We start from the raw sequence: 13,355 nt of genomic DNA, 5'->3' as shown, positions 1-13,355 counted from the left end.
CCTGTTTCTGACATTTATATACTATGAGACCTTGGGCAAATCACTCCACCTCTTTCAATGGGACTTAGTCTATTTAACTTTGAAATTCTCATCCTGGGCCAAACAATCTTTACTGGACAATCATGAATTTAAACTCACATATTAGCTGACCTCAGACCAAATAATTTTCTACCTTCCATCCAATTACCTAATCAAGCCATCTAGTTGTGTTATGATCTGTTCTGCACTGTACTCCCCCTCTCCAAACTCTTTGTTTTCTACCTTTTGTTCTGGGATCAGTAATAAAATCAATACTGCTATTGCTTCTGGTAAGGGCATGATAGTAAGCCAACCAATGAATCAATTCACCAACCCTGTTACTCTCCAGATGAAACCTTTTACCTTTTTTCCACTCCCTTCTATGTACTGCCTACCTCATTAGAATATAAGTTCTTTGAGGGTAGGGACAGTCTCATTTTGGGATTTTTATTCTTACTATTCAAAAAAATGGCTGGCACATAGTAAGCTTTAATAAATACTTTAAAAAATCAATTAATTTGTTTGGTCATTCTCATTGCCCTAGACAACTGAAGAATCTAAGTTGTTTAGGAGGTACGGATTTACACTGGTAGAAGGAGTTTTCTTACTGGAAGGTCATTATTTCAATTACATCATAGGTTTGAGGGGGGAAAATATGTTAGGCACTGTGTTATATTCAAGGACTACAAAAAAATAAATAATGCAACAATCCTTGCCCTCAAGGGGCTTACAGGCTTCATTAATATTTAGCTTATTTACAATACAGGGACCATGATACTTGGAATAATTACTTCAGACAATTCTCATAAGGATCAATGGAGATGTCTGAAAATAGTTTTAAATAGTTTTAAAACTCTAGTGTACTGTGTACAATGTTCTCTTGGTTCTGCTCACTTCACTCAGCACCAGACCATACAAGTCTTTCCAGCTTTTTCTAAAGTCTGCCTCATCATTTTTTATAGCACAGTAGTATTCCATTACATTCATATACTACAACTTGTTCAGCCATTCCCGAATTGATAGACATCCTTTTAATTTCCAATTCTTTGCCAGTACAAAAAGAGCTGCTATGAATATTTTTATACATGTGGATCCTTTTCCCATTTGTTTGCTCTCTTTGGGATACAGCCCTAGAAGTTCTATTGCTGGGTCAATTTTTATGCACGTTTTTATAGCCCTTTGGGCGTAGTTCCAAATTGCTCCCCAAAATGGTTGGATCATTTCACAACTCCACCAACAATGCATTAGTGTTTCAATTTTCCCACATCTTCTCCAACATTTATCATTTTCATGTTTTGTCATGCTGGCCAATCTGATAGGTGTGATGTGGTAATTCAGAGTTGTTTTGATTTGTATTTCTCTAATCAATAGTGATTTGGAGCATTTTTTCATATGACTATAGATGACTTTAATTTCTTTATCTGAGAACTGCCTGTTCATATCCTTTGACAATTTATGAATTGGGGATAACTTGTATTCTTATAAATTTGACTTAATTCTCTACATATTTTATAAATGAGGTCCTTATCAGAGAGACTAGTTGTAAAAATTCTTTCCCAATTTTTTACTTTCCTTCTAATCTTGGTTGCATTGGCTTTTTTTGTGCAAACATTTTTCAATTTAATATAATAAAAGTTATCCACTTTGAATTCTGTAATGTCCTCTATCTCCTGTTTGGTCATGAATTCTTCTGTTCTCCATAGATCTGATAGGTAAATTATGTCTTGCTCTCCCAGTTTGCTTACAGTACCAGACTTTATATCTAAATCATGAACCCATTTTGACTTTATTTCGGGATATGGTGTGAGATTTTGGGCTATGCCTACTTTCTGCCATTCTGTTTTCCAGTTTCCCCAGCAGTTTTTGTCAAATAGTAAGTTTTTATCCCAGAAGTTGGGGTCTTTGGGTTTATCAAATAGTAGATTATTATAGTCATTGACTACTTTGTCTTGCATACCTAATCTATTCTACTGATTCACCACTCTATTTCTTAGCTAATACCAAGCAGTTTTGATGATCACTGCTTTGTAATAGAATTTAAGATCTGGAATGGCTAGGCCACCCTCCCCTGCATTTCTTTTCACTAGTTCTCTTGAACTGGACCTTTTGTTATGCCAGTTACATTGTGCCATGATTAATATTGAAAGCCTTAGCCTTTCTCAACAATGCAAGGATCTAAGACATCTCCAAAGGCCTCATGATGGAAGATGCTATCCACATCCAAAGAAAGAACTATGAAGTGTGAATGCAAATGAAACCATACTATTTACTATTTTTTTTCTTCTGTTGTGTTTTGTTTCCTCTTTCTGGTGGGTCCCCATATTGGTCCTAATTCCTACTTACATCACTAATGTGAAAATATGTTTAATAGGAATGTGTATGTATAACCTCTATGAGGTTACACTCCTTCTTGTGGAGAGAGGGGGAGAAAATTTAAAACTCAAAAGCTTATGGCAGTGATTGTTGACAAATCAAAATAAATAATAATAAAACATTTTTAAATTTAAAAAACTCTAGTGTAAATATTATTAATTCTTCCTGGTACTAATCCAGTATAATTATGGTTTTATTAGAGGATTTTTGTAGAAGACCACAGGATATCAAAATAGTCAAAACAAATGTCAAAAATCTCACCATCCATACATATGATTCCAACTGACTTATTAATATTTATTCCAGATATATTTATGTTCATAAAGTATCCAAGTATAAATAAATAATTACCACTTGCAGATGACTCATTTGTTTTGCTTTTGTTATTATATCAGAGGCTAGCACAGCAGGAATAGTGCCTATAAGTGATGTGATCAATCTTGACTCCAGAAAACTGATACATAAGGCTAAGTTAGACAAATAGAAGGCTAAGAACCATTCCTCAATTGATGAATGGCCAATGAATATAAACAAATGCATTCAAAAAAAATTGAATCTATCCACATCCATATGCAAGATGCTTCAAATCACTAGTAATAAAATGTAAATTAAAATAACTCTGAGGTTTCACCTTATTCTTAATAAAATGGCAAAGACTGAAAAAAGAATTAACAGTGTTGGAGGGGATATTGGAAGCTATACATAAATGAATTCCTAGTAGAAATGTGAACTGGCCCACTTTTCTGAAAATAATTTTTAATTATTTGAGAAAAATCACTGTACCCTGAATACCATTTCAGTAAGTCATCCCATTATTGGGCATGTACATAAAGAAAGCCAAAGATAAAACTAAAGGACTGATATATGTGAAAATATCCATAGTAGTGCTTTTTGAATTAGAAAAATCAAAACCTGGAAAGAAAGTAGGTATCCATCAATTGAGAAATGGTTGGACAAATTGGAGTGTATGGATTTGATATATTATTATTTTGTCTAAGAAATGAAAGAAAAAGTAATTCAGATGGTCTTATGAATATAAATGAAGCAAAGAAATTAATAATATACCACCTAGTTACTATGATAATATAAATGAAACCAACAGTGAAAGGCAGCTAAACAGAGATAAAAATTATTTTTTAAAAAAGTGACCAATTTTTTTTCCCAGAGGATTAAACTTACCTCTCTGTGTAGATCAGTGGAGGAACCATGGGTGTTAAATGTTGCATATGCTGTCATATTGCTTGGTTTTGCTTAGAATTTTTGCTAGGAGGACAGGACAGTGTCTTGACCCCTAAACTCTAGAGGTCAAGAAGTAATTCCACTTCAAAACTTTTTAGGTGTTTGACTTTGGGCAACTCACTTACCCTTTCTGAGCTTCAGTTTTCTCATTCATTTGTAGTAATAGAGAGGGAGGGATGCTGTCATTGTGTGTGGCTCCAATGGAAGAATAATAGATATCTCTAGACTTTTTCTGTTCCCCTTCCTCCCACTGCCTAACTCTCCAAGAAAGACTTTCATTCCTTCTAGGAGAATAAGCAGGTATTTAGAGTTGAAGGCTACCACTCTGCTCTCCTCAGAGACCTGGGTTACTGGGCTAGATTTATATCAACCTGCTCCATTAAATATTGTTCATCTGGGATATGATTGGGTTCCATCTCACCTTTGATTGCATCACTTTGGAGTGAAGGGAGACTCCAAGACCCATGATCCAAGGCTTGATCCCTTCCCTACCAAATACCAGCTCCACAATGGAAGCACTTAGAAAACAGCTAAGTAGATAGATAGATAGAGAGAGATAAATGCCAATTTATCTAAATCATAATAAAATAGAAATCAAAGAAGCTATACATAGGAAATTATATAACCAGACAATAGAAAGTGAAGGATCTCTCCCATTGGGAACAAGATAGCTTAGCTCAACCAAGAGAGTGTCTTAGATCTCATCCAAAGGAAAACTCCCCGAAGTCTCCAGAGTAGTAGATTGACAATAGTGACATGATGGAGACTGCCTGCTCCTCTCACATCTTCATCAAACTAAAGTGGGGTTGTCCTCTTCCATATTCTCTTTCAAAGCTGGAAGCCAGGAGTGCCCAAATAATGAGTCATCAAAGGGGGACTGCTGAATGTTGTTGCTCTGTCATCTTACCTCTTGCAAAGGGCAGAACATTCATCTCCACCAAAGAAAGAAAATCATTCCAATGGGCTTTGGGACAGGGGTTACATATAAATTCATAATGATGATAGTACTTATCTTACAAGGTTGGTTTGGGGCTCAGAATGAACTAATGTGTATAAGGAATTACCACTATATTAATGGCAGTGACAAGGGAGAGAGGAGATAGACAGGTAGTGGGAACTGTCTTTGGTTTAAAGAAAAACCAAAGACATCAGTAAAGCTTTTTTTTTTTATCTTAAAACAACAAAGTTAGTACTGCTTCTGTGGATCCTTTATTTTGAAGAGTGGTACCTGAAGGCATCAAGTTCACATGTCTGGATTAGAGGAAAGGATTAAACACATCTCATGCCAGACTCCTGATGAGGGTTCATGATATTCTTCAGATGAGAACTGCTCTAAGCCCCCACCACATCTGCCCAGTACATGAGTAGTTTTCATGCTTATTGCTAAGAGTCAGAAACATTTATTAAAATCTCAATGTGACTGCTTCCTAAATAGCCAAGTGATTAGAATTCTGTAATGTGGTTGCAGGCAATGCACTGATGGTACAGTGGCATCATCTGCTGCCATTTGATCATTTAAAAAATATTTCCCCTTTTAATTATTAGTACATTGTGATAACTTGAGCTTTGGTGGACTAGAAACTGAAATTAAATACATTAGTCAATTCCATTGAGTAGCATGTCTTTTCCCCCCTGATGAAATGCAATCAGTGCAGTGTAATTTAATAATGTATTTGTACACTGCTGTTTATGGCAAAACCCTAATTTTCTCTGAAGCCCGCCTTTTCTATGTAGCTATCTAATTTTAAAAGGCAAGAGATGTGCAAAGGAACCAATATGTCAGTTTTCTTCATTACTTTTGATTATGATTCGACACTAGCTAAAACCTCACAACAACATATGCTTACAGGGAAGGATTTTGACTTTTCCTATGAAAAGAAGGATGTTCTGGGTAATCAAACTGTGATATTTCTCCAGGCATCTTGAACTCCTGCATGGTCTATTAAGTTTCCATGTTCTTAACTTTTCTTGGAGATGTTCTCAGAAGTGTGTTCTGCAAAACAGAGCATTTGAAATACTTTCTCCTAGGGCAGAATTAAATGTATTGGCTGAGTGGATGCTTGCTATTCCACTTGCAGTGGGAATTACCCCTACCTTTTCAAAAACCAAATGAAATACTCTTTTTCTACTGGCAAATGATCTTTACAGATTTAGAACTCACTTTCCTATAAACATAAGGTTACATAAAACCAATATCTCAGCTACTCTAATTATGCATTTATTCTGTGTACATTTCCCACTGAAATACTCATTTCCACCATTAAAAAATTAGTGTCTCATTTGTTTATCACAAAATGCTGTTAAACATTGTTGTTGTTGTCATCATCATTATTATTATTATTCTGGACTAATTATTTCACTCATGGAATGAAGTACCTATATAATTGCAGTTTGCCACTTTCTCTACAACTTAAAGTCTTAGAGTTGCCTAGAATGTTGAGAGGTTAGGTGACTTGCCTATGGTCATACAATCAGTACATGTCAGAGGTACGGATTGAATATAATTATTGCTGCTGTTCAGTTATGTCAGTCGTGTTCAACTCTTCCTGACCCAATTTGAGGTTTTCTTGGTGAAGATACTGGAGCAGTTTGCCATTTCCTTCTCCACCTCATTTCACAGATGAGGAAACTGAAGCAAACAGGGTTAAGTGACTTGTACAAGGTCCCACAGCTAAAACGTGTCTAAGGCTGGATTTGAACTCAAGTCTTCCTGACTCCAGGCCCGGTGCTCTATCTGCTGTGCAATTTAGCTGCCCTGAATGTAAATAGCTCTCCCTGAATTTCAGCATAGTTCTCTATCCATTATTTCATGCTATCTATCTCTCTATGAATTCATTATGAAAACATAGATTAGCTCAAAATACTATCCCTGACCAGCTAGATTTCCCCAATTTTTGTTATACAGTTTCTATCATTGGTTTCTAACTACAGTAAAGTCTCACTATAAGATAACTTTAAAAAAAAGAACTTTAAAGCATTTCCCTATCCCATGAAACTTGGTTAAAATTGTGAGGCAGCTTTATTTTTTCCTTTAAGAAATACTCATTGCTTTCCTAAATAAATCTCTGACACCAATGATGCTGACACTCCTATAGGGGTAGACTGAAAATGTTTTCCTTGATTTTCTTCTCTTCTCCACTTTATGTCATAAATCCTCCAAATGAATGGGGTACACTCAGTATAGTGAGGGACTCCTATAGATATTTAATATTGTGCTGTTACCAATGGAGCAGGCAGATTTATTTCTCATTCTTGCTATGTGACTGGCCTACCTTCTTATCCTGCCATGCATCCCCCTAATGATGTCCTTTTTTTACCTGTCTCCCCTGTAATTCTTTATTGATACTATGTTGTGGCATACTCATGCCCACCATGTGTTCCTCTATGGTCATTTGGGTGGCCTAAACCTTAGTTCTTTATAGAATGTGCTATTCCATGGCTTGTAGTCATATAGCATCACAAGAAGAATATTAAAAAGATAAGCCTTTGTTTTCAGGGAGACAGTGGGGTCAATAAAAGCACTATTTATTTGTCTGGTCTCATTCTTCTATTCAGTTTTGGGGTCAGTTCATGACAAATACAGTGTCTGCCAAACATATATGTACCTATGGATCAACTCCATCTAACTATATATGATAGTCTGGCTACAGGCATTCTTCATCAGCTTGGTTTTCCCTGTCTGTATAGTTAAGCCAAATTCTTTTGAGTGATTATGATTATTAAGGGTCCGGCAACGTTCCAGGACTTGAACAACTGGAACAATTCATGATCTACAGTGAATTTATGGTTAATATCCTACATGATAGTGGCAGACACATTTGGTGAGCAGTAAAAAATTTTTTTTTACTTGACTGATACTATTAACTAGAGGGTCTTTAAATAAAGTTATATCTGTTGTTAAATGTTTTAAGTGAATCTTACATGATTTATACAAAGCCATGGGAGACACCTTTATGGAAGATACACTCTGAGATGAAATTTTGCTTTATTGACTATAATGCTTTTTTGTAGTCAACAAACAATAAGTACAGTGGTGTTTTATATTTCCTGTCTCTTTCCCTCAAATATTTTACTGTAAAGATGTGGTTTTCCATAGAATATGTTATGAAAAACTCCCTAATTGCTTATTATGACTTCATCAAGGTTATTCCTGATGCACATGTATATTTTTTCATAGAAATGTTATAGACATGACAAAATAGACATATGAGAATATGTATCTGCACAATAGGTATATTTCATCCATGCAATTGTTCCTTTATGGATTGTTTAGCTCATTTCTTGTGTGTAATCATACCATCTCATTCAGGAGCTCTGGGAATGTGATGTAATCAGCACAGCAAAATGCACAAATGGAAGTATCAGGAAGACTTTATTATCTGTAAGGAATCCGTCTTCCATTTGGATATTTTATAGGGCATCTACCATGTGAAACAAGTTCTATGGATTTTGCTGTTTGTTGATTATATATGTACTGATATTTTATGTATATATACATACACATAGAAGTCTATATGTCTATATATGTCTAAAAATAGTCATCAATCAACAGGATCTTGTGTTCTCTTTACCTTTCAAACATGTGACTATAAAGATATGATTTGCTATGGAGAATCACTTGGGAAAACATTCCTGTCTCCTTTTCATATTTTCATCAGTGGGCATATGAATTATTCTCCCAAATATTTTAAATATATTTAATCCCCACCCCAATTACATGTTAAAACAATTTTTAACTTTTTAAAAAAGTTTTGAGCTCGAAATTCTATTCCTCCCTCTCTTCCTCCCTTCTCCCCTCCCTGATATGGCAAGCAAATATAAGTTATACATGCGTAATCATGTAAAACATTTCCACATTAGTCATTTTGTACAAGAAGTCTCAAATAAAAGAAAAACAATGAAAGAACATGAAAAATAGCATGTTTCAGTCTGTATTCAAACAATATCAGTTCTTTTTCTGGAGGTGGATAATATGCTTCATTACCAAGTATTTTTTAAATGAGAAATAAGACTTATGTGTCAGTTGTTATTGATGTTCTTTCAATAATCTTTTGGGAGATATTAATATTGTCTATGAGTTGTTCCCATTTTACAAGTATCTTTCTCTCTCTCAGATATCTTGTAAGGCAATATCTCAATGCCTTTAGGACTGTGTTGTTTCCTGCATGGAGCAAGGGCAACAGCGAAATAGTAGAGACTATAAGAATGAGATTCTCCCTTGTACTTTGCTTCTGTATTGTCATCATTTTTCTTGGACTATACATGATTATATTCTTCTTTTGTTTCCCCATTTAACCTCTGCTATTGCCCTTTGCTACATCCCAATGTTCTCCCAGAGTCTTAAAAATTCCCGTAAAAAATATCCTTTGGTGTTTCCTTGCTTTCCTCTATATCCTTTCTCAAGGCTATCATTCTCTTTCATTTGGAATCAATGATAATTCCCCCTAATGACTCCATCTCTATCTCTTTTTACCCTCTCTGGTTTCCATACCATTCTTTAAACCAATCAAGTGTTCATGTTTTGTCCATTTCCTTAAAAGGTCAGGAAGTATCAGTCATTAAAGATGGTCAGCTACAGTTTTTTTTTAATTTGTTTAATGGCTTTGATGTATTTTGTTCTAGATACATCACAACACATTTCATGAAAAGGGTATTTATACAATGAAAGGATATAGGTTTCAAAAATCATAGAATCTTAGAGTAGTAAGAACTTCCCCCAGGGTAAGGATCCCTTCGACAACATAGTCTGTAATTGGTCTTCTATCATTCAGTCTTCTTATACTTGGCTCTCTCAATGTATTTTAGGATTCAGCCATATTTACATATTCACTATCATAAATACACTTTCTATGTTATGTTTCTGTGTCTTTTCATTGATTGTTCTTCATGCCTGGTTGGCATTTCCTCTTTACTTCTGCTTCTTGGATGCCTGGTTTCCTTCAAAAGCTGTCACCTGCTTGAAACCTTTCCTGATATACTATTCCAGTCTGATAGAGCATTCCCTCCCTAAACTACCTTATATTCTCTCTCTACTTACACACACACACACACACACACACACACACACACACATACACACATATTCACTCACAATATATTTTAATTCTATAATATATTTAATTTCCATGTAAATATAAGTATATAAAATAATTATATTTGATTTTTATATATGCCATATAATCATATGTTATATTTAATAATATAATAATTTAACTATATATGCATTGCATATGTGTATATACATGTATGTATATGTGTAGTCTGGAGAGGAAATGCTGTGATATACACTCTGAAATATACATACATATGTGTTTATGTGTGCATATATTTATACACACATATAGGAATACATGTATATGTATGTATATGAACATATTTCCCCAATGGAATCTATCTTTGACATCAGAGACTATCCCTTTTGTCTTTGTATCCCCAGCACTGAACACAGTGATTCCTGGCATAAAGCAGACCCTTAATAAACACTTGTTTATTGTTTGCTTCTTTGTTTGATTATGAACATAAACATTAAGGGAATTTGTTCTATGAAGTTTAGATCCAATCAAAGGGCTGTACTTGAGGACCGAGAGGTCCACATGTGGTCTTGAAGCTACAGGTTCCGCACCCCTGCCATAGGCCATTATCAAAGGTGTTTTAAGAAGTGTTAAACGGAATAGAGCCAAGCAAAGATCCTTGGGGCGCTCTAATCCACATGAGGATACAGTACTTGCTCATATTTCACCAAGTATTTAGATCCCAACAACAGGAAATTGGGAATTTTGAAATCTTAGGAGATAGTCTTAGTAATTGTAGGGAAGGTAAAGGCAAAAGGGCAAATGCAAAGGTTCAACAATAGATGATAACCCTAATATGATGATTTAAGAGGAAAGCACCAAGGAAGAATAAAGGGATAAAAGGTTAGTAATAAGTCTATAGTAGTTTTCTGATCCTTCTTCTGCCTAATCTCTAGCCTTCAAAGGGAAGGGAAGTAATGAAATGGGACCTCCCATTTGAGTATGATCATTCCATCTTGTGCTCTGGAATAGAGTGAGAATGAGAATCCACTAAACATTTATTGAATTGAACTGAAATAGATTCCATTTAAAATCATTGTAGTTCAATTGTTTCAAATAATTGAACAGTATTGTATAATTGGTCTCAAAGCCTTTCAACTATGGAAGCTATAGAAACACTAATCTTTGACTGTTTCAAGATCATCTTGAGGAAATCTCATTTGTGTCATCTTGACTCTGCTATGTTATATGTAGTTTATTAGGCTCTTAACCCAATCTCCTTATAAAACCAGAAGTTGAGTATCTCTATGCTTACAAAGTACTCAGAAATCTTCAAAGCACATTTTTTAGCATGGCTAAGATTTTCATAGCATATCTGTTCTTCAAATCTCAGGGGGATGTTTTTCAGTGACATCTCATCAATTGGAGCTTCCCCACGAGTTCCATTATCCTTCATGATCAATGGCACTTCACCCTACTTTTATAACAACAAAGTGTCTCCACTGTTTTTGATATCTCTCATATGAAGGTCCTCTCACCCATAGTACATCATATCAAGATTAAATGGAACACTCCATTTTTTTTCCTGATCCATATTTGGGCCTTTGTCTCTCATGTCTGATTTATGTCTACTTGGCACATTTGAATGGAGCTATTTCTAAAAGGACATTTAGCTTACCCCTTGCCAGGAAGAAAGAAAGGGAAAAAAAGACTAGGAAAAGTTCCAAGGGTTTTTTTTTCCCCCTACTCCTGGGGACACATAAGCAAAGCTAAAATCAATGTAACCTGGGTCTTCCTATCTCCAGACATATCTAACAACAATTCAATCCAACAACAACTATGGGAATGGCTAGAATTTGTGTAGTGCTTTGAAATTTGCAAAGTGCTTTATATATCTTTGTTTCTCACAACAACCCTGCGAGATAGGTGCCATTATATCATTCCCATTACTCACACGAGGAAAGTAAGGCTAAGAGAGCTTAAGTGACTTCAGGATTGAAGCTTAGAACATGCTTGTTAAGCACCTATGATGTGCAAAGCACAGTGCTGGGTTCTGAGAAGACAAACATTGAAAGACAGTCCTTGCCCTCAAGGAGTTTATATTTTTCCCGAGAGTAGTAATACATAGTTCAGCATATCAATAATAATTTGAGGCAACAGTCCTGTCAACTAGGAGTGATGGGAAAGGTATCCTGGAGAAAATAGGAAATGAGGTAAGCTTTGAAGGAAGTCTGGTATTCTAACTGGAAGAGATGAGGTGGAGACATATTCCAGACATGGGAAATGTCTGTGAAAAGGCCCAGAGACAGAAGTTCAAGGAATTGCAAACAGGCCAGTTTGGTTATAATATAGAATATATGAAGGAGATTAATAAGCAACCAATCAGAGTTAGATTTCAAATGACTTTTAATGCCAATCTGAATTTGTATTTAATCTGAATGGCCTAATCTGTCTATGCAATTAGGGGACCAGTCTACTCAGGACTGAGAAAAACTTCTCCTACTGGAATTTTCCCAGAGGTGAGGGTAGGAGACATGAACTCTATGTTCTTAGAGGTAATTCAGTATACTAGAAAGGGGACTGGATAGGGAAATTAGAACTGGGTCATAGATCTTAACTCCCTTGGAATAATTAGACCACTTACTCACACTGCATCCCAGTTTCTCCTTTTGTAAAAGGAAGGGATTGAAAAAGATGATTGAATTTTCTTCCAGTTTTGAAAAATGTTGATGTTGTTCTTTTTTAATGATTTATTATTTTATTTTCCCCCAATTACATGCAAAAACAATCTTCAACATTTTTTCAAATTTTGTTTCCAATTCTTTCTGCCCCCCTACAGAGAAAGCAAGTGTTTTGAAAAAGGTTATACATGTGCAGTCATGTAAAGCGTATTTCATGTTTTGAAAGAAAACACAGACCAAAACCAAAACAAAACAAATTCAAGAAAGAGAAAGCAAATAAAAAATAAGATTTGATCTGCATACTGACTCCATCAGTTCTTTCTCTGGAGATGAATTGCATTTTCATTATGAGTCCTTTGGAATTGTCTTGGATTATTGCATTGCTAAGAATAACTAAATCATTCACAGTTGATCATTGTGCAATATTGCTGTTACTGTGTGCAACGTTCTCCTGGTTCTGCTCATTTCACTTTGCATCAGTTCATGTAAGTCTTTACAAGTTTCTCTGAGAGCATCCTAATTATCGTTTCTTATAGCACAATAGCATTCCATCATAATCATATATAATGACTGTTCAGCCATTCCCCAGCTGATGGTCATCCTCTCAAGTTCCAATTCTTTGCCAATATTAAAAAAGCTTCTATAAATATTTTGTACACATAGATTCTTTTTGATGCTGTTGTTCTTGAGGAAGGCTGACTAACTCCATATTTGCTCTCTCATACTAATAGAACAAAGAAAGCAGAATGTTCATTATGGAAAATTTACTGCTGAACTCACAGAGAAAATCAAATCTGAATGCTTCATGGGGAAAAATTGAATTGTATATAGAATAGGAATAAAATTAAGAATTATAGAATTTTTAGATTTTTAAGGGACGTTAGAAATTATAGAGTCCAACTTCTTCATTTTACAGAAGAAATTGAGGCCTAGGGAGGTTAGATGTCTTACCCAAGGTTGTAAGAGATGACAGTAGGACAGTAAGATTTCATAACTCCTAGTACAGTAATGCTTTTCCTCCAAAACCATGGTC

The sequence above is a fragment of the Phascolarctos cinereus genome, unplaced genomic scaffold (assembly GCF_003287225.1).
Source record: "Phascolarctos cinereus isolate Bilbo 61053 unplaced genomic scaffold, phaCin_HiC Scaffold_1;HRSCAF=81, whole genome shotgun sequence".
Classification (NCBI taxonomy): domain Eukaryota; kingdom Metazoa; phylum Chordata; class Mammalia; order Diprotodontia; family Phascolarctidae; genus Phascolarctos; species Phascolarctos cinereus.
Note: the sequence above shows the minus strand (reverse complement) of the source record.